Source organism: Pleurodeles waltl, chromosome 8 (genome assembly GCF_031143425.1).
Source record: "Pleurodeles waltl isolate 20211129_DDA chromosome 8, aPleWal1.hap1.20221129, whole genome shotgun sequence".
Classification (NCBI taxonomy): domain Eukaryota; kingdom Metazoa; phylum Chordata; class Amphibia; order Caudata; family Salamandridae; genus Pleurodeles; species Pleurodeles waltl.
In genome coordinates this window covers 385,400-413,052 of record NC_090447.1, presented here as the reverse complement: position 1 = coordinate 413,052, position 27,653 = coordinate 385,400, and positions in this window count along the sequence as shown.

Below are 27,653 nucleotides of genomic sequence, written 5' to 3'. Positions count from 1 at the left end.
GTGCCAGTGTGACTATGGTCATAGAGAAACTGGTCCACCCTGAACAACACCTACTTGGTCACCAGTACCAAGTAACCGATGCTCACAACAACACACTTAGCCACCCCATGGCTGTTGTAAATCTCAACTGGGGGGGGTTACTGGTCCAAAGAAAGTTGTGGTAGCCTCAGATTTACCTGTAGACTGTCTACTAGGAAATGATTTGGAGGCATCAGCTTGGTCAGATGTGGAGTTGGAGGCCCATGCAGCAATGCTGGGCATCCCAGGGCATATTTTTGCTTTAACCAGGGCTCAGGCCAAAAAGCAAAAAGGACAGGGAAGCTTGGATCCTGGAACAATGGACCAAGTGCTCCCTAAAGCTAGGGCTAGTAGAAGTAAAGCACTTCCTACTATCCCTCCCTCTACAGTGGATTCAACTTCTGAGGAAGAAGAATTTCCACCCTGTGCAGAACCTACACCAGAGGAGCTGGAAGCAGACACTGCTGAGCTTTTGGGTGAAGGGGGGCCTGCCAGGGAGGAGCTGGGTGTGGCACAGCAAACCTGTCCCACACTAGAGGGTCTAAGACAGCAAGCTGTCCAGCAAGCTAATGGGGATGTCAGTGACTCTCACAGAGTTTACTGGGAGGACAACCTCTTGTACACTGAAGTACAGAAAGTTCCTCCTAACTGTAGCCCATGACATTCCCCTAGCTGGACATCTGGGACAAATGAAAACTTGGGACAGACTTGTTCCCTTGTTTCATTGGCCTAGAATGTCTGAGGACACACAAGAGTTTTGTAAGTCCTGTCAAACCTGTCAAGCCAGTGGCAAAACAGGTGGCACACCAAAGGCACCCCTTATTCCACTGCCTGTGGTTGGGGTTCCCTTTGAAAGGGTAGGGGTTGACATAGTTGGCCCCCTTGACCCTCCTACTGCTTCAGGCAATAGGTTTATCTTGGTGGTAGTGGACCATGACACAAGATACCCTGAAGCAATTCCTTTAAGGACCACTACAGCACCTGCAGTGGCAAAGGCCCTCCTGGGAATATTTTCTAGGGTGGGCTTCCCAAAGGAAGTAGTATCAGACTGAGGACGCAATTTCATGTCTGCATACTTAAAGGCCATGTGGAAGGAGTGTGGTGTGACTTACAAGTTCACTACACCCTATCATCCACAAACAAATGGACTGGTAGAGAGATTTAACAAAACTCTCAAAGGCATGATTATGGGTCTCCCTGAAAAACTCTGCAGGAGATGGGATATCCTGTTACCATGCCTCCTTTTTGCCTACAGGGAGGTACCCCAGAAAGGAGTGGGCTTCAGCCCTTTTGAACTCCTCTTTGGACACCCTGTTAGGGGTCCACTAACACTTGTCAAGGAGGGTTGGGAACAATCTTTAAAAGCTCCAAAACAAGATATTTTGGATTATGTACTTGGCCTCAGATCAAGGATGGCTGAGTATATGAAAAAGGCCAGTAAAAGCCTTCAGGCCAGACAAGAGCTCCAGAAGCAATGGCATGACCAGAAGACTGTTTTGGTTCAGTACCAACCAGGGCAGAAAGTGTGGGTCTTAGAGTCTGTGGCCCCAAGAACACTCCAAGATAAATGGAGTGGACCCCACACAATTGTTGAGAAAAAGGGTGAAGTCACCTATTTAGTTGACTTAGGCACTGCCAGGAGTCCCCTTAGGGTGCTCCATGTCAATCGCCTGAAACCCTACTATGACAGGGCTGATCTCACCCTGCTCATGGCAACTGATGAGGGACAGGAAAAAGACAGTGATCCTCTACCTGATCTCTTCTCTTCCACAGAACAAGATGCTCTTGTGGAAGGTGTAGTTTTGGCTGATTGTCTTACTGCTGAGCAGAAAGACCATTGCATAAATCTCCTGGGTCAGTTTTCTGAACTCTTCTCTACTGTGCCAGGTACCACTTCTTGGTGTGAGCACACTATAGATACTGGAGACAGCTTGCCTGTCAAAAGTAAAATCTATAGGCAGCCTGACCATGTCAGGGACTGCATAAAGCAAGAGGTGCAGAAAATGTTAGAACTGGGAGTGGTTGAGCACTCTGAAAGTCCATGGGCTTCTCCTGTGGTACTTGTACCAAAACCCCATTCCAAAGATGGAAAGAAAGAAATGCGGTTTTGTGTAGACTACAGAGGTCTCAACCAGGTAACCAAAACTGATGCTCACCCTATACCCAGGGCAGATGAGCTCATAGATACACTGGCATCTGCCAAGTATCTAAGCACTTTTGATTTGACTGCAGGGTATTGGCAGATCAAATTATCAGAAGATGCTAAACCTAAAACTGCATTTTCAACCATTGGAGGACATTACCAGTTCACTGGAATGCCTTTTGGATTGAAAAATGCACCTGCCACTTTTCAGAGGTTGGTGAACACAGTCCTGCAAGGGCTGGAAGCTTTCAGTGCAGCATATTTGGACGATATAGCTGTCTTTAGCTCCAGCTGGGATGATCACCTGGTCCACCTATGGAAAGTTTTGGAGGCCCTGCAAAAAGCAGGCCTCACTATCAAGGCTTCAAAGTGCCAGATAGGGCAGGGTAAGGTGGTTTATCTGGGACACCTTGTTGGTGGGGAACAGATTGCACCACTTCAGGGGAAAATCCAAACAATTATTGATTGGGTTCCCCCTACTACTCAGACTCAGGTGAGAGCCTTCCTAGGCCTCACTGGGTATTACAGGAGGTTCATTAAGAACTATGGCTCCATTGCAGCCCCTCTTAATGACCTCACATCCAAGAAAATGCCTAAAAAGGTATTATGGACAGCAAACTGTCAGAAAGCTTTTGAGGAGCTGAAGCAGGCCAAGTGCTCTGCACCTGTCCTGAAAAGCCCTTGTTACTCTAAACAATTCTATGTCCAAACTGATGCATCTGAATTAGGAGTAGGGGCAGTCCTATCACAACTTAATTCTGAGGGCCAGGATCAACCTGTTGCTTTTATTAGTAGGAGGTTGACCCCTAGAGAAAAGCGTTGGTCTGCCATTGAGAGGGAGGCCTTTGCTGTGGTCTGGGCACTGAAGAAGTTGAGGCCATACCTGTTTGGCACTCACTTCATTGTTCAGACAGACCACAAACCTCTACTTTGGCTAAAACAAATGAAAGGTGAAAATCCTAAATTGTTGAGGTGGTCCATATCCCTACAGGGAATGGACTATACAGTGGAACATAGGCCTGGGAGTAGCCACTCCAATGCAGATGGACTCTCCAGATATTTCCACTTAGACAATGAAGACTCATCAGGTCATGGCTAGTCTTATTGTCCATCGTTTGGGGGGGGGGGGTTGTGTAGGAAAGTACCATCTTGCCTTGCATGTTACCCCCATTTTTCACTGTATATATGTTGTTTTAGTGTATGTGTCACTGGGACCCTGTCATCCAGGGCCTCAGTGCTCATAAGTGTGCCTGAATGTGTTACCTGTGTAGTGACTAACTATCTCACTGAGGCTCTGCTAATCAGAACCTCAGTGGTTATGCTCTCTCATTTCTTTCAAATTGTCACTAACAGGCTAGTGACCAATTTTACCAATTTACATTGGCTTACTGGAACACCCTTCTAATTCCCTAGTATATGGTACTAAGGTACCCAGGGTATTGGGGTTCCAGGAGATCCCTATGGGCTGCAGCATTTCTTTTGCCACCCATAGGGAGCTCTGACAATTCTTACACAGGCCTGCCACTGCAGCCTGAGTGAAATAACGTCCACGTTATTTCACAGCCATTTTACACTGCACTTAAGTAACTTATAAGTCACCTATATGTCTAACCTTTACCTGGTAAAGGTTAGGTGCAAAGTTACTTAGTGTGAGGGCACCCTGGCACTAGCCAAGGTGCCCCCACATTGTTCAGGGCCAATTCCCCGGACTTTGTGAGTGCGGGGACACCATTACACGCGTGCACTACATATAGGTCACTACCTATATGTAGCTTCACAATGGTAACTCCGAATATGGCCATGTAACATGTCTATGATCATGGAATTGCCCCCTCTATGCCATCCTGGCATAGTTGGCACAATCCCATGATCCCAGTGGTCTGTAGCACAGACCCTGGTACTGCCAAACTGCCTTTCCTTGGGTTTCACTGCAGCTGCTGCTGCTGCCAACACCTCAGAAAGGTTTCTGCCCTCCTGGGGTCAAGCCAGGCTTGTCCCAGGATGGCAGAACAAAGGTGTTACACCCTCTCCCTTTGGAAAATGGTGTGAAGGCAGGGGAGGAGTAGCCTCACCCAGCCTCTGGAAATGCTTTCATGGGCACATTTGGTGCCCATTTCTGCATAAGCCAGTCTACACCGGTTCAGGGACCCCTTAGCCCTGCTCTGGCGCGAAACTGGACAAAGGAAAGGGGAGTGACCACTCCCCTGACCTGCACCTCCCCTGGGAGGTGTCCAGAGCTCCTCCAGTGTGCTCCAGACCTCTGCCATCTTGGAAACAGAGGTGCTGCTGGCACACTGGACTGCTCTGAGTGGCCAGTGCCACCAGGTGACGTCAGAGACTCCTTCTGATAGGCTCCTCAGGTGTTGCTAGCCTATCCTCTCTTCTAGGTAGCCAAACCCTCTTTTCTGGCTATTTAGGGTCTCTGTCTCTGGGGAAACTTTAGATAACGAATGCAAGAGCTCATCCGAGTTCCTCTGCATCTCTCTCTTCACCTTCTGCCAAGGAATCGACTGCTGACCACGCTGGAAGCCTGCAAAACTGCAACAAAGTAGCTAAGACGACTACTGCAACTCTGTAACGCTGATCCTGCCGCCTTCTCGACTGTTTTCCTGGTGGTGCATGCTGTGGGGGTAGTCTGCCTCCTCTCTGCACTAGAAGCTCCGAAGAAATCTCCCGTGGGTCGACGGAATCGTCCCCCTGCAACCGCAGGCACCAAAGAACTGCATCACCGGTACCTTGGGTCTCCTCTCAGCACGACGAGCGAGGTCCCTCGAATCCAGCAACTGTGTCCAAGTGACCCCCACAGTCCAGTGACTCTTCAGTCCAAGTTTGGTGGAGGTAAGTCCTTGCCTCCCCACGCCAGACTGCATTGCTGGGAACCGTGACTTTTGCAGCTACTCCGGCCTCTGTGCGCTTCCGGCGGAAATCCTTTGTGCACAGCCAAGCCTGGGTCCACAGCACTCTAACCTGCATTGCACGACTTTCTAAGTTGGTCTCCGGCGACTCCTTTGTGCGACTTCGGGTGAGCACTGTTTCACGCATCCTCGTAGTGCCTGTTTCAGGCACTTCTCTGGGTGCTACCTGCTGCTGAGAGGGCTCCTTGTCTTGCTCCATGTCCCCTCTGTCTCCTGACACAATTTGCAACATCCTGGTCCCTCCTGGGCCACAGCAGCGTCCAAAAACACTAACCGCACGATTTGCAGCTAGCAAGGCTTGTTGGCGGTCTTTCGGCGGGAAAGCACTACTGCACGACTCTGCACGGCGTGAGGGATCCGTCCTCCAAAGGGGAAGTCTCTAGCCCTTGTCGTTCCTGCAGAATCCTAAGCTTCTCCTGTCCAGTAGAAGCTTCTTTGCACCCACAGCTGGCATTTCCTGGGCATCTGCCCATCTCCGACTTGCTTGTGACTTTTGGACTTGGTCCCCTTGTTCCACCGGTACCCTCGACTGGAAATCCATTGTTGTTGAATTGCTGGTTTGTGTCTTTCCTGCCGAATTCCCCTATCACGACTTCTATGTCCTTTGGGGAACTTTAGTGCACTTTGCACTCACTTTTCAGGGTCTTGGGGTGGGCTATTTTTCTAACCCTCACTATTTTCTAATAGTCCCAGCGACCCTCTACAAGGTCACATAGGTTTGGGGTCCATTCGTGGTTCACATTCCACTTTTGGAGTATATGGTTTGTGTTGCCCCTATCCCTATGTGTCCCCATTGCATCCTATTGTAACTATACATTGTTTGCACTGTTTTCTAATACTATTACTGCATATTTTGGTATTGTATACATATATCTTGTGTATATTTGTTATCCTCATACTGAGGGTACTCACTGAGATACTTTTGGCATATTGTCATAAGAATAAAGTACCTTTATTTTTAGTATAACTGTGTATTGTGTTTTCTTATGATATTGTGCATATGACACTTGTGGTACTGTAGGAGCTTCACTCGTCTCCTAGTTCAGCCTAAGCTGCTCTGCTAAGCTACCATTATCTATCAGCCTATGCTGCTAGACACCCTATAAACTAATAAGGGATAACTGGGCCTGGTGCAAGGTGCAAGTACCCCTTGGTACTCACTACAAGCCAGTCCAGCCTCCTACAGGTGCCTGTCGCACCATGACCCCCCTGATGTTCAGGATCCTGGCGGTGGTGTACCCGGAGTTGGATGGGCGCTTGAGGGCATCACAGCAGCCACAAGGGGGTGAGTACACTCTCATTCTGCTGATTCAGCGTGCATTGTAGGTGTCTGGGTGGGGGAGGTGGGCTGTGGGTTCCCCTAGGCCAGGGTTAGTTTAGTAGGCAAGGACCCTTCTGAAGGCAGGCCCTGTGGCACCCCACCCCACCTGTGTACAGTGCCAACTACACCTAGTCAGGCTCCTGTGACATCCATGTGTGCAGAAATCGGGCATAGTCTTGTAACCCATGTCCCTGGGATTCAATAGTCGACTCCAAGTGCGCGGCATAGTGCAGGGGGCTTCTGTGTCTGTTGTGTCCGCCAACAGTAGCGGTATTGCATGCACTCAACATGTCTTTCTTCTGTCTTCCCCCCCTTTTTGTGGTTTCCCTGTTCTTGTGTGCATTAGCATCATCAGGTGGAGGAACAGTGGCACCGGAGCAGGAGGGAGCTGCATCCCACATGGCCCTGGAGGGCATCACTACGGAGTCTGAAGCCACCAGTGGGACGGAGGGCGAGGGGAGCTCCACGGCGGGGACAGGAGCGGACACCAGTGATACAGACTCCTCCTCTGATGGGACCTCCCTTGCGGTGGTGGCCCCATCGGTGCCCCCCGCATCTACAAGGACAGCCGCCACCCCCCTACCAGCACCGCCCTCCCAGCAGCCCCTCAGCGTTTGCCCCGTGCCCGCTCACCCAGGAGGGTGAGCATCACCTTCACCTCAGGCACCTCAGGCCCTGCCCCAGTCACCCCTGTCGCCCTCAGTGAGGAGGCCATTGACCTCCTCAAGTCCCTCACTGTTGGGCAGTCTACCATTTTGAATGCCATCCAGGGTGTAGAGAGGCAGCTGCAGCAAACCAATGCATACCTGGAGGGCATTCACTCTGGTCAGGCAGCCCTTCAGCGAGCCTTTCAGACTCTGGCCTCAGCACTGATGGCAGCCAGTGTCCCTGTCTCTAGTCTCCCCCCTCCATCTTCCTCCACCCAGACCCACACCCCTGTACCTCAGCCTATCCCAAGCACACCATCAGACCAGCATGCACACCTCAACACACAAGGGAAGCTCTGGCAAACATAAGCACCACACATCCCACTGGCACTCACGCAAGCATCAGACACATGCAGACACACCAACATCCACTGCCTCCACTGTGTCCTCCTTGGCATGGTTACCCCCTGACTTTTTGCCTTTGCTGATACCAAGTTATGATTTGAAAGTGTGCTGAGGGCTGCTAACCAGGCCCCAGCACCAGTGTTCTTTCCCTAACCTGTACCTTTGTTTCCACTATTGGCACACCCTGGCATCCAGGTATGTCCCTGATGCCAGGGAAGGTCTCTAAGGGCTGCAGCATGTCTTATGCCACCCTGGAGACCCCTCACTCAGCACAGACACACTGCTTGCCAGCTTGTGTGTGCTGGTGGGGAGAAAATGACTACGTCGACATGGCACTCCCCTCAGGGTGCCATGCCAACCTCACACTGCCTATGGCATAGATAAGTCACCCCTCTAGCAGGCCTTACAGCCCTAAGGCAGGGTACACTATACCATAGGTGAGGGCATAGGTGCATGAGCACTATGCCCCTACAGTGTCTAAACAAATCCTTAGACATTTTAAGTGCAGGTAGCCATAAGAGTATATGGTCTGGGAGTCTGTCATACACGAACTCCACAGCACCATAATGTCTACACTGAAAACTGGGAAGTTTGGTATCAAACTTCTCAGCTCAATAAATGCACACTGATGCCAGTGTACATTGTATTGTGAAATACACCCCAGAGGGCATCTTAGAGATACCCCCTGAAAACATACCTGACTTCCAGTGTGGGTTGACTAGTTTTAGCAGCCGTGTTTTTGTTCGCGATGAATCCGCCCCAGAAAAGGTGGCGGATTGGACTGTCGTAATTCTGTGGGCGGTACATTGTCCTCCGCCTGTCTGTTGCCGGTTACTGCCACGGTGTTTGTGTTGTACCGCCGTGGCGGTCGGAGTGTTAAAGTGGCTGTCTATGTTGGCGGTTTCCGCCACAGTTGTGATTCCATTTTTTTGATCGCCAGCCTGTTGGCGGTTTTACTGCTGCTTTAACACCGACCGCCAGGGTTGTAATGACCACCATAGCCTTGATATTGTGTGTTTTAACCTTTTTGCTTCCTACAGGTCTCCTTCCCAGCTGTTCCCTTCCTAATCCCCTTTTCCCCACTTGGACTCTCTTTGACTCTGTGACATTCTAATCAGAGTATTGGAGCTGTCTGGTGGTGGATGTGTTGGGAATGTGCGCAGACCCAGAGGATCTGGTGACTCTGACTGAATAGTGAGCCCACAAATTAATATCCTCCTGGTTTGCGTATGTTCTCAGCATGGCCACATTGGACGAGCTAGTCAAGGCTATCACACAGCTCCAGAGGTAATGTCATCTAAAGATTTAGCAGCTAGCCTAGCTGAGAGAGTAAGTCAGTTACAGGAAAATATAGAGAAGAAAGAAAAAAAATCCATAGGTGTGTCTTGGCCTGGTCCTTCTTCTCAGTCTTCTGGAGGTAATCCTACAAACATTTCTCTCAATGTTCCTTCAGCCATTCCCCTAGCTCCTCCAGAACATTTCTCAGGCAATCCCTTGAAAGCGCAATCTTTCCTGGTTCAAGTGGAACTGCATTTTACCTGCCGACCACAGACTTTCCCTGATGCCCAATCCAGATTAGCTTTCCTGTTATCATACCTATCTGGGGATGCAGCTACTTGGGTTATTCCTCTTGTGTGTAAAGACAGTCCCCTGCTGTACAATTGGAAACCTTTTGTTCATGAGTTTGAAAGGGTATTTGATCGTAGAACTGTGACATCATCGGCAGATCGTGAATTATTAGACTTGCAACAAGGTAGCCAGGATCTAGTGTCATATTTAGCCAACTTTAATCGGCTGGTAGCCGAGACATCCTGGCCTGAAGTAAAGCAACCGGCCTTGTTCTACAAGGGACTCAAAGAGGAGCTAAAAGATATTCTAGCTCAAATAGACCCGCAGCCTACAGACTGTCAAGACCTGCTAAACCTTGTTTTAAGATTGGATCATCGTTTAGCGGAACGAAGGGGAACACGCAAAAAGACTGAGAAATATTCTTGACGTGTTCCCGATAATAGAGACTCAAGAACTCAGAAAGAAAGAACACCAGAAGCTATGGAAATCGGACCAATCAGGAGGCCTCTGACCCAAGACGAAAAAGACCTACGTAAAAAGAATGGACAATGTCTTTCTTGCGGGCGCAAGGGTAATTTTGCCAAAAAATGTCCAATCAAAACAAAGAGCAAACGAGGTCCTGTAAAGAAACTTGCTAGCCAATGCACAAGTGAAGCTGGAAAACTCAAATCACCCAAGATGTAAAGAAGGGTTGCTCTTGGGTGTCACCGTGGACCCTTCACAATCTAGACATCTCAAGCTGGGAATAAAAGTTCAAGTAAAGAAAAAGATCTATTTCAAGAAGGCCCTAGTAGATTCTGGGGCTACCGGGAACTTTGTTGACGCCCAATTGGTTCGTGCATGGGGGATCCCATGTATTGAGAAAAAGACCCCAGAAATCATCCAGGCAGTAGATGGAAAACTCTTGACTGGAGGTCCGGTAACTTTTCAGACTGTCCCCTTGTCGGTGATCTGTGAGGATAAGGACCAAAGAAAGAAACATAAAGAGAAACTTATCCTTGACTTGATCCAGGCTCACCAGTATGGAATTATCCTTGGCTTACCCTGGTTAACTCATCACAATCCTGAGATTAATTGGGCAGAACGAAAGGTCGTGCTCTCATCAGCGCTATGTGAAGAACAATGCCTCCAAAAGTGTCAAGTACCACAAGTTTGCAACTCTTACATAGCCACTGCCGCGGAGAAAGAAGTTACATTGCCCAAACAGTATTCATCCTAGGAAGATGTATTCGATGAAAAAGAAGCAGAAAACTTGCCTCCTTATAGACCTTATGACTGTCAAATTGATCTAGTCCCAGGTGCGATACTCCCCAACTGTTGCGTATACGCCCTGTCAGAACATGAAAATCAACATTTACGAAAGTATCTGGATCAGTTCTTGGAGAATGGTTTCATCCGCCCTTCTAAGTCTCCTGCAGCTTCTCCTTTGTTTTTCGTTCCGAAGGCGAATGGAGAACTTCGAGCTTGTATCGACTATAGGGGTTTGATCAAAGTCACCATCAAGAATAAATATCCCTTGCCCCTGATTCCGGCCTTGCTGGAACAAGTAGGGAAAGCTAAAATCTACACTAAGCTCGATCTACGAGGTGCTTATCATTTGGTCAGAAGGAGAGAGGGCAACAAATGGAAAACAGGTTTCAAGACAAGATATGGCCTCTTTGAATACACCGTCATGCCTTTTGGTCTGTGTAATGCTCCAGCAGCATTTCAATTTTTCTTGAATGACGTTCTTAGAGAGTATCTCAACATATTTGCCATAGTCTACATCAATGACATTTCGATCTACTCAGACAATGAAAATGAACATGTACAACATGTCAAGAAAATTCTTGCAGCCCTTCGAAAGCACCATTTATATTGCAAACTAACCAAGTGTGAGTTTCATGTTTCCACAGTTGAGTTTTTAGGGGTTATCCTTACCCCTCAAGGTATGGTGATGGCAGAAAAGAAAGTAAAAGCTGTATCTGATTGGCCCACCCAAAAGACTGTTTGTGATGTACAATGTTTCCTGGGGTTTGCAAATTTTTACCGGAGGTTCATAAATCATTTCTCCCAGACAGTGGCTCCAATCACTAAGCTATTAAGAAAAAAAGAAAAATGTGTATGGTCCCCAGAAGCTGACCAAGCCTTTTCAACTTTGAAGGAAGCTTTTCCCACTGCCCCAGTCTTGACTCACCCTGATGCGGACCGTCCCTTCATAGTGGAAGCTGATGCTTCAGATGTGGCAATAGGTGCAGTCTTGTCACAACGAAACAAAGACACTGGACAACTTCATCCCGTAGCTTCCGTGTCTTGGAAATTGAACGAAGCTGAACAGAACTATGTCATTGCTGAAAAAGAGCTTCTGGTGATTTGTGACGCCTTTAAAGAATGGAGACATCATATGCTGGGTGCCAAATACACTGTCACAGTATATACTGATCATCGCAATCTCCAGTTCATGAGTTCCGCCAGACTTTTGACTCCTCAGCAATTACGCTGGATGCTGTTTTTTTGCCGAATTTGATTTTGTGGTAACTTTCCGTCCTGGTAAAGACAATCGCAAAGCTGACGCCTTGTCCCGCCAAGAGTCTACCACGTTGCCTGCATTTCAAACCTCCAGAGCTATCATTGTGCCAGACAAAGCCCTATGCATCATAAAAACTGAAGATTTCTTTAAAGACATCCGTAGGGCGTGGCCAAGATGGCGGCGTGAGCGGACGTGTCTGTCCGAGCTCTGCCGCCCGGGCACCAGAAAGCAGCCTTGCGACCCTGACAAGTGTGGCTACGGAGAGCAAGAGGCGACCTGAGGAGCCCGAAGGCGCCTGAATCGGCGCAAGGCGGAGACGCTGTGCTGCACGGCCTGGACCCGCGCCGGAAACCGGTGAGAGCGACGCGTTAGAGGTCGGGCCGCGTGGTGGGCCCAGGATTGATGGCCCGCGGCTGCAAGAGCAGAAGCGGCAGATACTCCAGACGAGGCTGGGGCAACACGGTGCAGTGTGTTGCGGCGGGGGCCCGGTGAGGAGTAGGGCGCCGGCAGCCACCTGGGTTGGAGGGCCTGCTGGGCCTGGGCCTCTGGTTTGACGGGGTCCCGGACGAGGCAGTGGACGGGCCGGGATGCCCCTGAGGGACTCCGGCTCTAGAGAAAGTAGACCAGGGAGGCGTGACGGCACTGGGCTGCGGATCGACGGTGTGACCGGCCCGTAGTAGCCCCAACAGGTGCGCTGGTCTGACTGGAAGGAGTCTGCCCATTTGGAGCTCAGAAGCGATCGGGCGGCACTAGCTGGTGAAGCACGAGGTCTGGTGAGGCCTGGTCCCTAGAAGACACCGTGAGGGGTCCTGGCTGGGTGATAGTGCGGGCTCAGCAGGGAAACAGGAGTGATGGCGGCCTCCAAGTCAAAGCGGGAGAGATCAGTCAGGGAAATGCTGGCTGGAGCACGACCGGGGCCAGGGGGTGCTGCTGAAGGCCCGTCAGCGATGAAGTCCCCGGAGGCACTTGGCGAGATGGAGGAGGAACAGGGCGCCCCCGTTAAGAAGGGCTTTCTTACCTCCTTGTTCGATTCACTCTGGAGCGATGTACAGGAACTCCGCAGGGACATCTCTCAGGAGGTGAAGGAGCTGCGAGGGGAGGTTACGTCCCTGGGAGAGCGGGTTGCACAGATGGAGGATGGTGAGATATCCTGCGGCGAGGAAGTGGCGGGCCTGCAACAAGAGTTTGTCCGACTTAGGGAGCAGCAGGACCTTCTACAAATAGCGGTGGAGGACTTGGAGAATCGCTCAAGAAGGCATAATATCCGCATTAGAGGAGTGCCGGCTGAGGTGGAGAAGGAGGATATTGGTGACTTTGTGGTGGCGCAGTTCCGCTTGATACTTGGACTGGAGGAGACCAGGGAGATCACGCTAGATAGAGTCCATCGAGTGGGCCGTGCTGGCGGTGCCGGGGATCGCCCACCAGACATACTAGCCTGTGTACACAATTATGGACTTAAAGAGAGCATATTGCAAAGGGCTCGCAATCTCCCGCAGGTACACTTCAGGGGCATGTGCTCCAACTGTTCCAGGACCTCTTGGTTCGGACTCTGCAGTGGAGGCGAGAATTTAAGCCCATCACGGAGCATCTGAGAGCACATGATGTGTCTTATTCTTGGGGCCATTCGTTCCGCCTTGTCTTCCGATGGGAGGATCAGCTCAGACAGGTGAAATCACTATCAGAGGCATATCGGATCCTGCACTTGGAGGGTGACAGTCAAGAGCTGGGAGGAGATCGCGACCTGGCTGACAAAGACCGCTCGCGTTGGCGGCAGAGGGAGAGACGGAGGAAGCAGCACTGACCTACGGCTGTGGAACAGATGTTGGAACGGCAGTCGGCGTTGAGCACTGTGGCCGCTGGGACCAGTGCGTAACAGAGTAGTGGCCGAGGAGAGCTGAACAGATAAGGGCTGTGTTGCATTAGGCTCTGTGGCAGTCCAAGAGGGGCCCAGGCGGTGAAGGCGATGGACTTGGCTTGACGAACGTGGGAGGTTCTGCAGCCCTGTTGAGACTTTGCCTCTATGGAGATGTGTGTGAGAGGACTGGTTTGCTGTATGCACCCGTTGTGCGTAATAGTTTTTTGTTGGTGTGCTTCCCTGGGATCATGGTCATTGAGTGAAGTGGCGAATCGGCCCTGTTGTTCGGAGGGGTTATGGTGCTGTCTTGGGCTGTGGCTCCCCCGCGCTGCTCCTCCTTTGCTGAGCATTTTTCCCCTCCGGTTGCATGTCTATTAAGTGCATAAGCTTAAATGTCCGTGGGCTCAATAGTCTGGCTAAGAGGCTGGCAATCTTATCAGGCCTTGAGAGGTCTGGGGGCCATATCTGCTTGCTACAGGAGACACACTTATTTCATAAGGATATATATCAAATGCGCTCACAGTGGTTCCCTGGACAATTTTGGTCTTCAGCTCCCACGAAACATGCTGAGGTGGCGATATTGCTTTCTAGGTCTTTTCATGGGGAAGTAGTGGCCAAGATACACGAGGTACAAGGGAGGCTTCTGGCTATCAGAATAAGGCTCTGGACTTTTATCTTCACGGTTGCTTCTTTGTATGCTCCTAATACTCAGCAGGAAGCCTTCCTGAGGCAGGCTGTCTCCCCAATTCTATACTCGCCGGATGGCGCCATCTTGGTGGGGGGAGATTTTAACATGGTGATGGATAACGAGCTAGATCGCTCCGACCACCGTTTTGGGCAGACCGGGGCGTTGACAGTGGTGGGGCGCCAGTGGCTGACTGAGTGTGGTTTGGAGGATGTGTGGAGAAAGGTGCACCCTGCGCTTAGGGACTACTCCTTTTACTCAGCCGCGACTAAGACATATGCTCGGCTAGACCTTTTTCTGGTGTCGCAGGAGATTATCTCACGAGTTCGAGAGGCTACGATTGAGCCTCGGGCTCTGTCGGACCATGCTCCTATTACTGTAGAGCTCACTGTGGAGGTGGCCCGGGTGGGGACTCCGGGCTGGTGCTTTAAAGACTTGCTGCTTCAGAGTGAGGCAACGGTAGAGTCGCTCTGGTGTGCAATCATGGACTACTTGAGTCTTAATGGCGACGGGAACACCCGTTTGGCGACGCTCTGGGAGGCTCTGAAGGCGGTAGTGAGGGGGCAGGTCATTGCGCTGTCGGCTAGAGACAATAAGGTAAGGAGGGAGAAGAGGGCAGAGCTGGAGCAGAGGGTGGCTGCACTGGAGCGCTCCCACCAGTCCACTGTGTAGGAGGCTGGACTGGCTTGTAGTGAGTACCAAGGAGTACTTACACCTTGCACTAGGCCCAGGTATCCCTTATTAGTGTATAGGGTGTCTAGCAGCTTAGGCTGATAGATAATGGTAGCTTAGCAGAGCAGCTTAGGCTGAACTAGGAGACGAGTGAAGCTCCTACAGTACCACTACTGTCACTTGCACAATATCATAAGAAAACACAATACACAGATATACTAAAAATAAAGGTACTTTATTTTTATGACAATATGCCAAAGTATCTCAGAGTGTACCCTCAGTATGAGGATAGCAAATATACACAAGATATATGTACACAATACCAAAAATATGCAGTATAGTCTTAGAAAACAGTGCAAACAATGTATAGTTACAATAGGATGCAATGGGGACACATAGGGATAGGGGCAACACAAACCATATACTCCAAAAGTGGAAGGCGAACCACAAATGGGCCCCAAACCTATGTGACCTTGTAGAGGGTCGCTGGGACTATTAGAAAATAGTGAGGGTTAGAAAAATAGCCCACCCCAAGACCCTGAAAAGTGAGTGCAAAGTGCACTAACGTTCCCCAAAGGACAAAGAAGTCGTGATAGGGGAATTCTGCAGGAAAGACACAAACCAACAATGCAACAACGATGGATTTCCAGTTGAGGGTACCTGTGGAACAAGGCGACCGAGTCCAAAAGTCACAAGCAAGTCGGAGATGGGCAGATGCCCAGGAAATGCCAGCTGTGGGTGCAAAGAAGCTACTACTGGACAGTAGAAGCTTAGGATTCTGCAGGAATGACAAGGGCTAGAGACTTCCCCTTTGGAGGATGGATTTTCCATGCCGTGGAGAGTTGTGCAGAAGTGTTTTTCTGCCGAAAGACCACCAACAAGCCTTGCTAGCTACAAATCATGCGGTTAGGTTTTTGGATGCTGCTGTGGCCCAGAAGGGACCAGGATGTCGACAATTGCATCTGGGGACAGAGGGGGCGTCGAGCAAGACAAGAAGCCCTCTCAGAACCAGGCAGCACCCGCAGAAGTGCCGGAACAGGCACTACGAAGAAGAGTGAAACAGTGCTCACCCGAAAGTTGCACAAAGGAGTCCCACGTCGCCGGAGACCAACTTAGAAAGTCGTGCAATGCAGGTTAGAGTGCTGTGGACCCAGGCTTGGCTGTGCACAAAGGATTTCCGCCGGAAGTGCACAGAGGCCGGAGTAGCTGCAAAAGTCGCGGTTCCCAGCAATGCAGTCTGGCGTGGGGAGGCAAGGACTTACCTCCACCAAACTTGGACTGAAGAGTCACTGGACTGTGGGAGTCACTTGGTCACAGTTGCTGGATTCAAGGGACCTCACTCGTTGTGCTGAGAGGAGACCCAGGGGACCGGTGATGCAGTTCTTTGGTGCCTGCGGTTGCAGGGGGAAGATTCCGTCAACCCACAGGAGATTTCTTCAGAGCTTCTAGTGCAGAGAGGAGGCAGACTACCCCCACAGCATGCACCACCAGGAAAACAGTTGAGAAGGCAGCAGGATCAGCGTTACAGAGTTGCAGTAGTCGTCTTTGCTACTTTGTTGCAGTTTTGCAGGCTTCCAGCACGGTCAGCAGTCGATTCCTTGGCAGAAGGTGAAGAGAGAGATGCAGAGGAACTCTGATGAGCTCTTGCATTCGTTATCTAAGGAAATCCCCAAAGCAGAGACCCTAAATAGCCAGAAAAGAGGGTTTGGCTACTTAGGAGAGAGGATAGGCTAGCAACACCTGAAAGAGCCTATCAGAAGGAGTCTCTGACGTCACCTGCTGGCCCTGGCCACTCAGAGCAGTCCAGTGTGCCAGCAGCACCTCTGTTTCCAAGATGGCAGAGGTCTGGAGCACACTGGAGGAGCTCGGGGCACCTCCCAGGGGAGGTGCAGGTCAGGGGAGTGGTCACTCCCCTTTCCTTTGTCCAGTTTCGCACCAGAGCAGGGCTGAGGGGTTCCCTCAACCGGTGTAGACTGGCTTATGCAGAAATGGGCACCATCTGTGCCCATGAAAGCATTTCCAGAGGCTGGGGGAGGCTACTCCTCCCCTGCCTTCACACCATTTTCCAAAGGGAGAGGGTGTAACACCCTCTCTCAGAGGAAGTCCTTTGTTCTGCCATCCTGGGACAAGCCTGGCTGGACCCCAGGAGTGCAGAAACCTGTCTGAGGGGTTGGCAGCAGCAGCAGCTGCAGTGAAACCCCTGAAAAGGCAGTTTGGCAGTACCAGGGTCTGTGCTACAGACCACTGGGATCATGGGATTGTGCCAACTATGCCAGGATGGCATAGAGGGGGCAATTCCATGATCATAGACATGTTACATGGCCATATTCGGAGTTACCATTGTGAAGCTACACATAGGTAGTGACCTATGTGTAGTGCACGTGTGTAATGGTGTCCCTGCACTCACAAAGTCCGGGGAATTTGCCCTGAACAATGTGGGGGCACCTTGGCTAGTGCCAGGGTGTCCACACACTAAGTAACTTTGCACCTAACCTTTACCAGGTAAAGGTTAGACATATAGGTGACTTATAAGTTACTTAAGTGCAGTGGTAAATGGCTGTGAAATAACGTGGCCGTTATTTCACTCAGGCTGTAGTGGCAGGCCTGTGTAGTATTTGTCAGAGCTCCCTATGGGTGGCAAAAGAAATGCTGCAGCCCATAGGGATCTCCTGGAACCCCAATACCCTGGGTACCTCAGTACCATATACTAGGGAATTATAAGGGTGTTCCAGTAAGCCAATGTAAATTGGTAAAATTGGTCACTAGCCTGTTAGTGACAATTTGAAAGAAATGAGAGAGCATAACCACTGAGGTTCTGGATAGCAGAGCCTCAGTGAGACAGTTAGTCATAACACAGGTAACACTTTCAGGCACACTTATGAGCACTGGGGCCCTGGCTGGCAGGGTCCCTGTGACACATACAACTAAAACAACATATATACAGTGAAAAATGGGGGTAACATGCCAGGCAAGATGGTACTTTCCTACACACTGGAGCACCCAGAATCTGGAGGGAGCTGGAGAAGGTGCGGCAACAACTGAAACGTCTAGATTGGGACAGGGCGGAGTACGCAATAGCATGTCTTAAACATAAATACTATATTGGGAGCAACAGGTGTGGGAAGCTTTTGGCGCATCGATTGCATGCGCAGCGAGAGGCGTCAGCAATAAAGGCGGTCCCGTTCCCCGTCTAGAATGGAAGCAAGAACAAATGATCGGATTGCAGAGGCGTTTGCAGAGTTTTACCGGGGGCTTTATGCGGAGGACGACGGGGGTGGTGTGGCTCTAGACCCATTTCTGGATGGCATAGCAATTACCCCTCTTGGGGAGCGAGAGGCATCTTTATTGGACCAGCTGATAAGGGCAGAAGAAGTCATTTCGGCGATCTCGCGCCTAAGGGTGGGGAAATCCCCGGGCCCGATGGTTTTACGGCACTCTTTTACAAGACCTTCTGTGTGGAAATTGTGCCACTTTTAGTGCAGCTCTTTAATTCCTTCCGGGAGTCGGGAACCCTAGCGCCCAGCATGCTCGATGCTACCATTGCAGTTATACATAAGCCAGGAAAGGACCCAGAGGAGTGTGCTTCCTATAGGCCGATTTCGCTCCTGAATGTAAATGCTAAACTGTTTACAGGTATACTCGCCCATCGCCTTAATCTCTACATGTCGGGTCTTGTGGACCCAGATCAGGCGGATTTCATTCCGTATCGCCATTGCAGTGACAATACAAAGCGGCTGCTTCATTTGCTAGATAAAACGGATCGTTCTCGCCGGGAGGCACTCTTCTTTTCTATTGACGCGGAGAAGGCGTTCGATAGGGTTCATTGGCCGTATCTCTTTAAAGTGTTGGAGCGGTTCGGACTGGGTCCCGTCTTTATGGCGTGGATTCGTTGTATCTACCAGTCCCCCAGAGTCGCGGTCCGAGTCAATGGTACGCTTTCCCTGCCGTTCCCAATCCGGCGAGGGACGAGACAGGGGTGCCCACTTTCTCCTCTCTTGTTTGCGCTATACATGGAGCCCCTGGTGCAGCGCCTGTGGGATAGCTCTTCAGTCTCTGGCATAAAGTTTGGTGGCGATCATCACCTCATCACCTTATATGCAGATGATGTGATCCTTACCCTGGCAGAGCCCGCAACATCACTGCCGGCGCTTATGGGGATACTTGATGAGTTTGGCCGGGTCTCAGGGTTCCAGGTGAATATGCAGAAGTCCCAGGTCCTTGGTCGATTCCTAAGCCCGGAGAAAGAGGAGGTGTTGAGGGCCAGTTACCCCTTTCTTTGGTCGTCCTCGCGGCTTTCTTACTTGGGGATTGACCTAGCGTCTACTGCTGTAAAGACGGCGAGCTTGAACTACACGAAGTTGGTTCAGGAAGTAAAGAGGGACCTCACCTCCCCGGACGATAACGACTCTTCAAGCAGCGATTATGAGATTTATGTGGGAGGGTCGTCCGGTGCGGCTTCCGCGGCGAGTCCTGTGTCGCTCCAAGGGGGAGGGGTGGCTTGCGGTTCCCTGCCTCCTGCGATATTATCAGGCGACACAGATGCGTTTCCTTCTAGAGTGGAGTCGTCCACTTACTAAGAAACACTGGTGCTTTATGGACCAGGCGGTGGCGGGCTCCCATATATGGAAGGTGCCCTGGCTCCGGCGTCGGCACAGGGCTGGGGGACTCTACTCTTCCCCGATTATGGGAGTGATGTTGCGCATATGGGATGCGGTGGCAGGCCGGTTGGGGTTGACGACGTTTCCATCGCCAATGACCCCCATAGGTGCGAATCCAGACTTTGAACCAGGGTTACAAGGGGAGGGATTGCGGCGCTGGTATGAGGGAGGCTGTAAAAGGGTGGGGAGCATTCTTGATGAGCAAGGGGTGATCCCCTTTGATCAGATGAGAGAGGCCTACGGCTTGACAGAGGCGGATAGGATGATGTACTATCAGATTCGGCCATGTTGCCGGCTAACAGGGCATTATTAGACAGACCGTTAACAATGTTTGAGAAGTGGCTCCTGATGAAGAAGGATGATAAACAAGTTAATTCAGAGCTTTACAGGCTTTTGCAGAGAGAGGGACGCCCTCCTAAAACGAAGGGACAGTTGAGATGGGAAAGGGAGCTGGAAAGGGAACTTTCTGATGAAGAGTGGGATAGTATCTTTTGTAGAATACACCACACAGCCTATAATGCGGCTGTGACAGAGACAGCATATAAGGTGACCTCTTACTGGTACTACACCCCAGCAAGGATGCATGCATGGGACCCCACTAGATCTAACCTCCGTTGGAGGGGCTGTGCGGGGAGGGGTTCACTGGTGCATTTGCTGTGGCATTGCCCCAAGCTCCATAGATTTTGGGAGAGTGTGGTAGACGGGGTTGATGCAGCGTTCAGCACTATGATTCCTAGATTTCCTTTGTACATCCTGCTGGGTCTGCCTAACCCCCTCACCTTCCCTCTGCAATCGCTGAAGGGGCGGCTGATGGCCTTGGCCCTTAATGCGGCGCTGCAGCTGATCCTAGCCTTGTGGGGCACAGGTAGAGTACCGACATATGTATCTTGGCTGCAGAAACTGTGGTTCATTCTGGCGATGGAGAAGCTTACCCTAGCCTCTCAGCAGCGAACGGGCGACCTGCCCACGCTGTGGAGGCCGTTTCTCCAGATCCTATCCACTGAATCTACTGAGCTCACATGCCCCGCGTATTTGCAAGTACTAGGGCTGTCCTGAACTATTGGGTGCATGTCTGACTGATGGGACCCTGAGGAGAATGAGAGTAATGAGGTGGGGATGGGGCGGGGACCGGAGAGATGAAGGGCCGGGGTCTCTCAGGGGAAGCACTGTTAATGTTTTATGTTTTATTTGTTAATGATATGTCATGTATTACATGTATGAAACTTGACTTACAACGCTGCAGACCTTCTGTAGGGCCCAATTTTTCTTCGAGTAGCAAGGATGAGACTGATAAAGGGGCCTCCTGATATGACCACAAGAGGGACGATCTCATGGGGGCCGAGGGAGAGTTTCTCAATAAGGGGTCCTGCAGCGTGTTTATCATATTGTGATGTGTTTTGTCTATATGTTGATATGTTTAAAACAATAAACAGATTTGATCCATAAAGACATCCGTAATTCTTTCACCATTGAGAAATGGCAGACATGGGCCCAAGCAGATCCCAAAAGGTCAATCAAGCAAGGATTACCTTTCTATGATGCTCGTTTGTTTGTGCCCACTACCAAGCTTCACAAGATAGTATTTCATTGGTTGCATGTTATACCTACAGCAGGCCATCCAGGAGCTCCTAACACTCTTGAATTAATTCAACACTACTTTTGGTGGCCCACTCTGATGAAAGACGTAAAAGCAATGGTAAACAACTGCGAAGTCTGTGCTCGCATTAAAACAAGTCATTCAAAACCGAAAGGGTTGTTGCATCCACTCCCAACTCCAAGTCGTCCTTGGGAGCACATTTCTTTAGACTTTATTACAGGTCTACCAGTGGTTCAACAACATTCAGGAATCCTGGTGGTAGTAGATAGTCTCACGAAATATGGACATTTCATTGCCTGTAAGAAATTGCCCACCTCCAGTGAACTGGCAACTATTTTACTGAATAGAGTTGTTCGTTATCATGGACTGCCAAAAATGATCCTCTCCGATCGAGTTTCGCAATTTGCCTCCAATTTCTGGAAGACATGGTGCAAAACACTTCAAGTGACATCCACACTATCTACTAGCCATCATCTTCAAACAGATGGTCAAACTGAGAGACTAAATCAGACTTTGAAGCAATACCTGCGTGTTTACGCTGAAAAAGCACTTCATTCTTGGACATCAATGCTCTGGTTAGCTGAGTTAGCCTACAATAACTCATTCCACACTTCTACTGGCATTACACCCTTTTTTGGCTTGTTTGGCTATCATCCTGACACCTTGCCCATCACCATCCCTTAAAAGAAAGTTCTCTTACACCAGCTGTGTCAGAAACCATTCAACATCTTCATCAAACCCAGAAATTGATTCAACAGCATTTAGAAAAGGCCAAACAAAAATACAAAAAGCATTATGACAAGAAACATTGTGAGGGACCTCAGTATCAACCAGATGATAAAGTGTGGCTTTCTACAAAACATATAGACTTCAAGAAGAAGCACATGTTCAACCCTAAATTCATAGGTCCTTACACTGTCCTTCAGCAAATCAATCCTATGACCTATAAACTGCAATTGCCAAGATCATTACGGAGACACAGTTCCCTCTTGAAAAAGGCAGTCCAGAAGGTCCACCCTCATCCAGCTCCAGTTCTAGTACAGGGGGAAATAGAATACGAAGTCAAGAAGGTGTTGGATTCCAAACTGAGAGGGTGTAATCTATGGTACTTAATCTCATGGAAAGGTTATGGCCCTGAAAGTAACTCATGGGTTTCCGCATCTGATATTCATGCTCCAGTACTTGTGAGGCATTTTCATTGTCTCAATCAAGACAAACCAGGCCCTAGAGCGCGTCTGGGAGAGGGGAGTACTGTCAACATCAGGGCAGTGCGCGCTCTACGGACGACTAGAATGCAAAAACCCAGCGCTCTCAAGATAACGTAATTTATGCATTGTGCTGATATTCTGTTGTTTAACCTTTTGCATTGCAGAGTTTAATCCTCAAGATTTATGTTCAAGGTGCATATAAATACTGTTCATTTGCAATGTACTGCTGCAGGCTTTCAGAGTGTATCAGGGTGTGTTCCCTTTCCAGGGCCTTCTAGAAGCTTTCTCTGCAGCATGCCTGGGTGTGGTTTGTGGGCTGGGCCAAGACTCTATATAAGGGAGCCAGCCCAGCTCCACTTGCTCACTATTCAGAGGTCCCGGTGCAGAGCAGCAGCAACTTCCTGAGCTCCAGTTCTGGAGGCCTACTTTGATCTTCCAGAACTTGCCCTTTCACTTTGTTGGTGATTCTTGATCAGGGCGGTAAGACGGAGGTTGGGCTGGGCCCCAATCCCGTTCTCGAATGCTTTTGAGTTCTTGGGCCTAATTTGCATGATAAAACAATTTTGCTCTTGTGCGTGTGAATGTGCGTTTGATGTTTTATGGCATTTACATGCTGACATTCGAATCGGCAAGACGCGCAATTCTTTTCTCGTGTACAAATCTTGATATTTATTGTGCGCTACCATTTGATGGCATTTACAAGGTAGCATTTGAATCGGCAAGATGCGTGATTAATTTCTTGTGCTTAATTCCTGTTATTCATTGTGCGCTACCGTTTCATGGGATTCACATGGTGGCATCCGAATCAGCAAGACACGCGATTACTTTTTTGTGCTTAATTCACTTTCTTCATTGAACGCTACCATTTTATGGCATTCACATGGTGGCAACCGAATCGGCAAAACGCGTGATTCATTTCCTGTGCTTAATTCATGTCATTCATTGTACGCTACCATTTCTTAGCATTCACATGGTGGCATTCGAATTGGCAAGACGCGTGATTCATTTTCTTGTGCTTAATTCATGATATTCACTGTGCGCTACCATTTCTTGGCATTCACATGGTAGCCTTCGAATCGACAAGACGCGCAATTCATTTCTTGTGATTAATTCATGATATTCAGTGTGCGCTACCATTTCTTGGCATTCACATGGTGGCCTTCGAATCGGCAAGACGCGCGATTCATTTCTTGTGTTTTAATTCATGAATATTCATTGTGTGTTACCATGTCATGGCATTTACGTGGTGACATTTCGAATCGGCAATACGTGCGATTCAGTTCTTGTGCTAAACTCATGTTACTCATTGTGTGCTACCATTTCGTGACATTCACATGGTGGTATTTGAATCGGCAAGACGCGCGATTTATTTCTTGTACTTAAATCATGATGTTCATTGTGCGCTACCACTTCATGACATTTACTTGGTGGCCTTCGAATCGGCAAGATGCGTGATTCATTTCTTGTGTCTAACTCATGTTATTCATTGTGCACAACCATTTCATGGCATTTACAAACCCTTGTGGAAATCCACAATGTGCGCAATTCATGTTCCTGCATTTTAAGAAAAATTAAAGTGTTAGAATTATAGATGTTATATTGTATGTGCATAATAAGTCCCTTAAGTACAATTCCCGTGGTGTTATAGAAATCATTCAGATTATTTCCTGGTCCTCATGCAAAAGACTATGCATGACTTTGAAAACGTAATTCTAGAAGGTTCTGATGTTTTCTAATACATGTGTAACATTTAATTGAGAGGTTCATTGGAAAGTTGTATTAATCCTTCTTGATTCCTTTACAGGTATCCAGACATCTTAAGGCCTAGTTATTTAGTTCATGCTTAAGTTATCCATGTTTCTAGTATAACAATGTTTTAGAATCATAGCCTATTAATGATTAATATGATATAATCTTGATATTGTGTGTTTTAACCTTTTTGCTTCCTACAGGTCTCCTTCCCAGCTGTTCCCTTTCTAATCCCCTTTTCCCCACTTGGACTCTCTTAGACTCTGTGACATTCTAATCAGAGTATTGGAGCTGTCTAGTGGTAGACGTGTTGGGAACGTGCGCAGACCCCGAGGATCTGGTGACTTTGACAGAATAGTGAGCCCACAAATTAATATCCTCCTGGTTTGCGTATGTTCTCAGCATGGCCACATTGGACGAGCTAGTCAAGGCTATCACACAGCTCCAGAGGTAATGTCTTCTAAAGATTTAGCAGCTAGCCTAGCTGAGAGAGTAAGTCAGTTACAGGAAAATATAGAGAAGAAAGAAAAAAAATCCATAGGTGTGTCTTGGCCTGGTCCTTCTTCTCAGTCTTCTGGAGGTAATCCTACAAACATTTCTCTCAATGTTCCTTCAGCCATTCCCCTAGCTCCTCCAGAACGTTTCTCAGGCAATCCCTTGAAAGCGCAATCTTTCCTGGTTCAAGTGGAACTGCATTTTACCTGCCGACCACAGACTTTCCCTGAAGCCCAATCCAGATTAGCTTTCCTGTTATCATACCTTTCTGGGGATACAGCTACATGGGTTATTCCTCTTGTGTGTAAAGACAGTCCCCTGCTGTACAATTGGAAACATTTTGTTCATGAGTTTGAAAGGGTATTTGATCGTAGAACTGTGACATCATCGGCAGATCGTGAATTATTAGACTTGCAACAAGGTAACCAGGATCTAGTGTCATATTTAGGCAACTTTAATCGGCTGGTAGCTGAGACATCCTGGCCTGAAGAAAAACAAGCAGCCTTGTTCTACAAGGGACTCAAAGAGGAGCTAAAAGATATTCTAGCTCAAATAGACCCGCAGCCTACAGACTGCTGTCAAGACCTGCTAAACCTTGTTTTAAGATTGGATCATCGTTTAGCGGAACGAAGGGGAACATGCAAAAAGACTGAGAAATATTCCTGACGTGTTCCCGATAATAGAGACTCAAGAACTCAGAAAGAAAGAACGCCAGAACCTATGGAAATCGGAACAATCAGGAGGCCTCTGACCCAAGACGAAAAAGACCTGCGTAAAAAGAATGGACAATGTCTTTATTGCGGGCTCAAGGGTCATTTTGCCAAAGAATGTCCAATCAAAACAAAGAGCAAACGAGGTCCTGTAAAGAAATTTGCAGCCAATGCACTAGTCAAGCTGGAAAACTCAAATCACCCAAGATGTAAAGAAGGGTTGCTCTTGGGTGTCACCGTGGACCCTTCACAATCTAGACATCTCAAGCTGGGCATAAAAGTTCAAGTAAAGAAAAAGACATATTTCAAGAAGGACCTAGTAGATTCTGGGGCTACCGGGAACTTTGTTGACGCCCAATTGTTTCGTGCGTGGGGGATCCCATGTATTGAGAAAAAGACCCCAGAAATCATCCAGGCAGTAGATGGAAAACTCTTGACTGGAGGTCCGGTGACTCTTCAGACTGTTCCCTTGTCGGTGATCTGTGAGGATAAGGACCGAAGAAAGAAACAGAAAGAGAAACTCATCCTTGACTTGATCCAGGCTCCCCAGTATGGAATTATCCCTGTCTTACCCTGGTTAACTCATCACACTCCTGAGACTAATTGGGCAGAACGAAAGGTTGTGTTCTCATCAGCGCTATGTAAAGAACAATGCCTCCAAAAGTGTCAAGTACCAAAAATGTGCAACTCTTACATAGCCACTGCCGCGGAGAAAGAAGTTACATTGCCCAAACAGTATTCATCCTATGAAGATGTATTCGATGAAAAAGAAGCAGAAAACTTGCCTCCTCATAGATCTCATGACTGTCAAATTGGTCTAGTCCCAGGTGCGATACTTCCCAACTGTCGCGTATACGCCCTGTCAGAACATGAAAAACAACATTTACGAAAGTATCTGGATCAGTTCTTGGAGAATGGTTTCATCCGTCCTTCTAAGTCTCCTGCAGCTTCTCTTTTGTTTTTCATTCCGAAGGCGAATGGAGATTGTGAGAAAGCAGCCTCTTTCTAGCCTTGTTACCCCCACTTTTGGCCTGTTTGTGTGTATATGTCAGGGTGTTTTCACTGTCTCACTGGGATCCTGCTAGCCAGGGCCCAGTCCTCATAATGAAAACCCTGTGTTTTAAGTGTGGTTGTTATGTGTCACTGGGATCCTGCTAGCCAGGACCCCGGTGCTCATACATCAGTGGCCTATATATATGTGTTCCCTGTGTGATGCCTAACTGTCTCACTGAGGCTCTGCTAACCAGAACCTCAGTGGTTATGCTCTCTCTGCTTTCCAAATTGTCACTAACAGGCTAGCGACCAATTTCACCAATTCACATTGGCATACTGGAAAACCCTAATAATTCCCTAGTATATGGTACTGAGGTACCCAGGGTATTGGGGTTCCAGGAGATCCCTATGGGCTGCAGCATTTCTTTTGCCACCCATAGGGATATCTGACAATTCTTACACAGGCCTGCCAGTGCAGCCTGAGTGAAATAACGTCCACGTTATTTCACAGCCATTTACCACTGCACTTAAGTAACTTATAAGTCACCTATATGTCTAACCTTCACCTGGTGAAGGTTGGGTGCAAAGTTACTTAGTGGGTGGGCACTATGGCACTAGCCAAGGTGCCCCCACATTGTTCAGGGCAAATTCCCCAGACTTTGTGAGTGCGGGGACACCATTTCACGCGTGCACTATACATAGGTCACTACCTATGTATAGCGTCACAATGGTAACTCCGAACATGGCCATGTAACATGTCTAAGATCATGGAATTGTCACCTGAATGCCATTCTGGCATTGGGGAGAGAATTCCATGATCCCCTGAGTCTCTAGTACAGACCCGGGTACTGCCAAACTGCCTTTCCTGGGGTTTCACTGCAGCTGCCAACCCCTCAGACAGGTTTCTGCCCTCCTGGGGTCCAGCCAGGCCTGGCCCAGGAAGGCAGAACAAAGAACTTCCTCAGAGAGAAGGGTGTTACACCCTCTCCCTTTGGAAAAAGGTGTCAGGGCTGGGGAGGAGTAGCCTCCCCCAGCCTCTGGAAATGCTTTGATGGGCACAGATGGTGCCCATCTCTGCATAAGCCAGTCTAAACCGGTTCAGGAACCCCTCCAGCCCTGATCTGGTGCGAAACTGGACAAAGGAAAGGGGAGTGACCACTCCCCTGACCTGCATCTCCCAGGGGTGGTGCCCAGAGCTCCTCCATCTTGCAAACAGAGTTGTTGCTGGCCCACTGGACTGCTCTGAGTGGCCAGTGCCAGCAGGTGACGTCAGAGACTCCTTCTGATAGGCTCTTACCTGTGTTGCTAGCCTATCCTCCTTCCTAGGTAGCCAAACCTCCTTTCCTGGCTATTTAGGGTCTCTGCTTTGGGGAATTCTTCAGATAACGAATGCAAGTGCTCATCCGAGTTCCTCTGCATCTCTCTCTTCACCTTCTGCCAAAGGATCGACCGCTGACTACTCAGGACGCCTGCAAAACTGCAACAAAGTAGCAAAGATGACTAC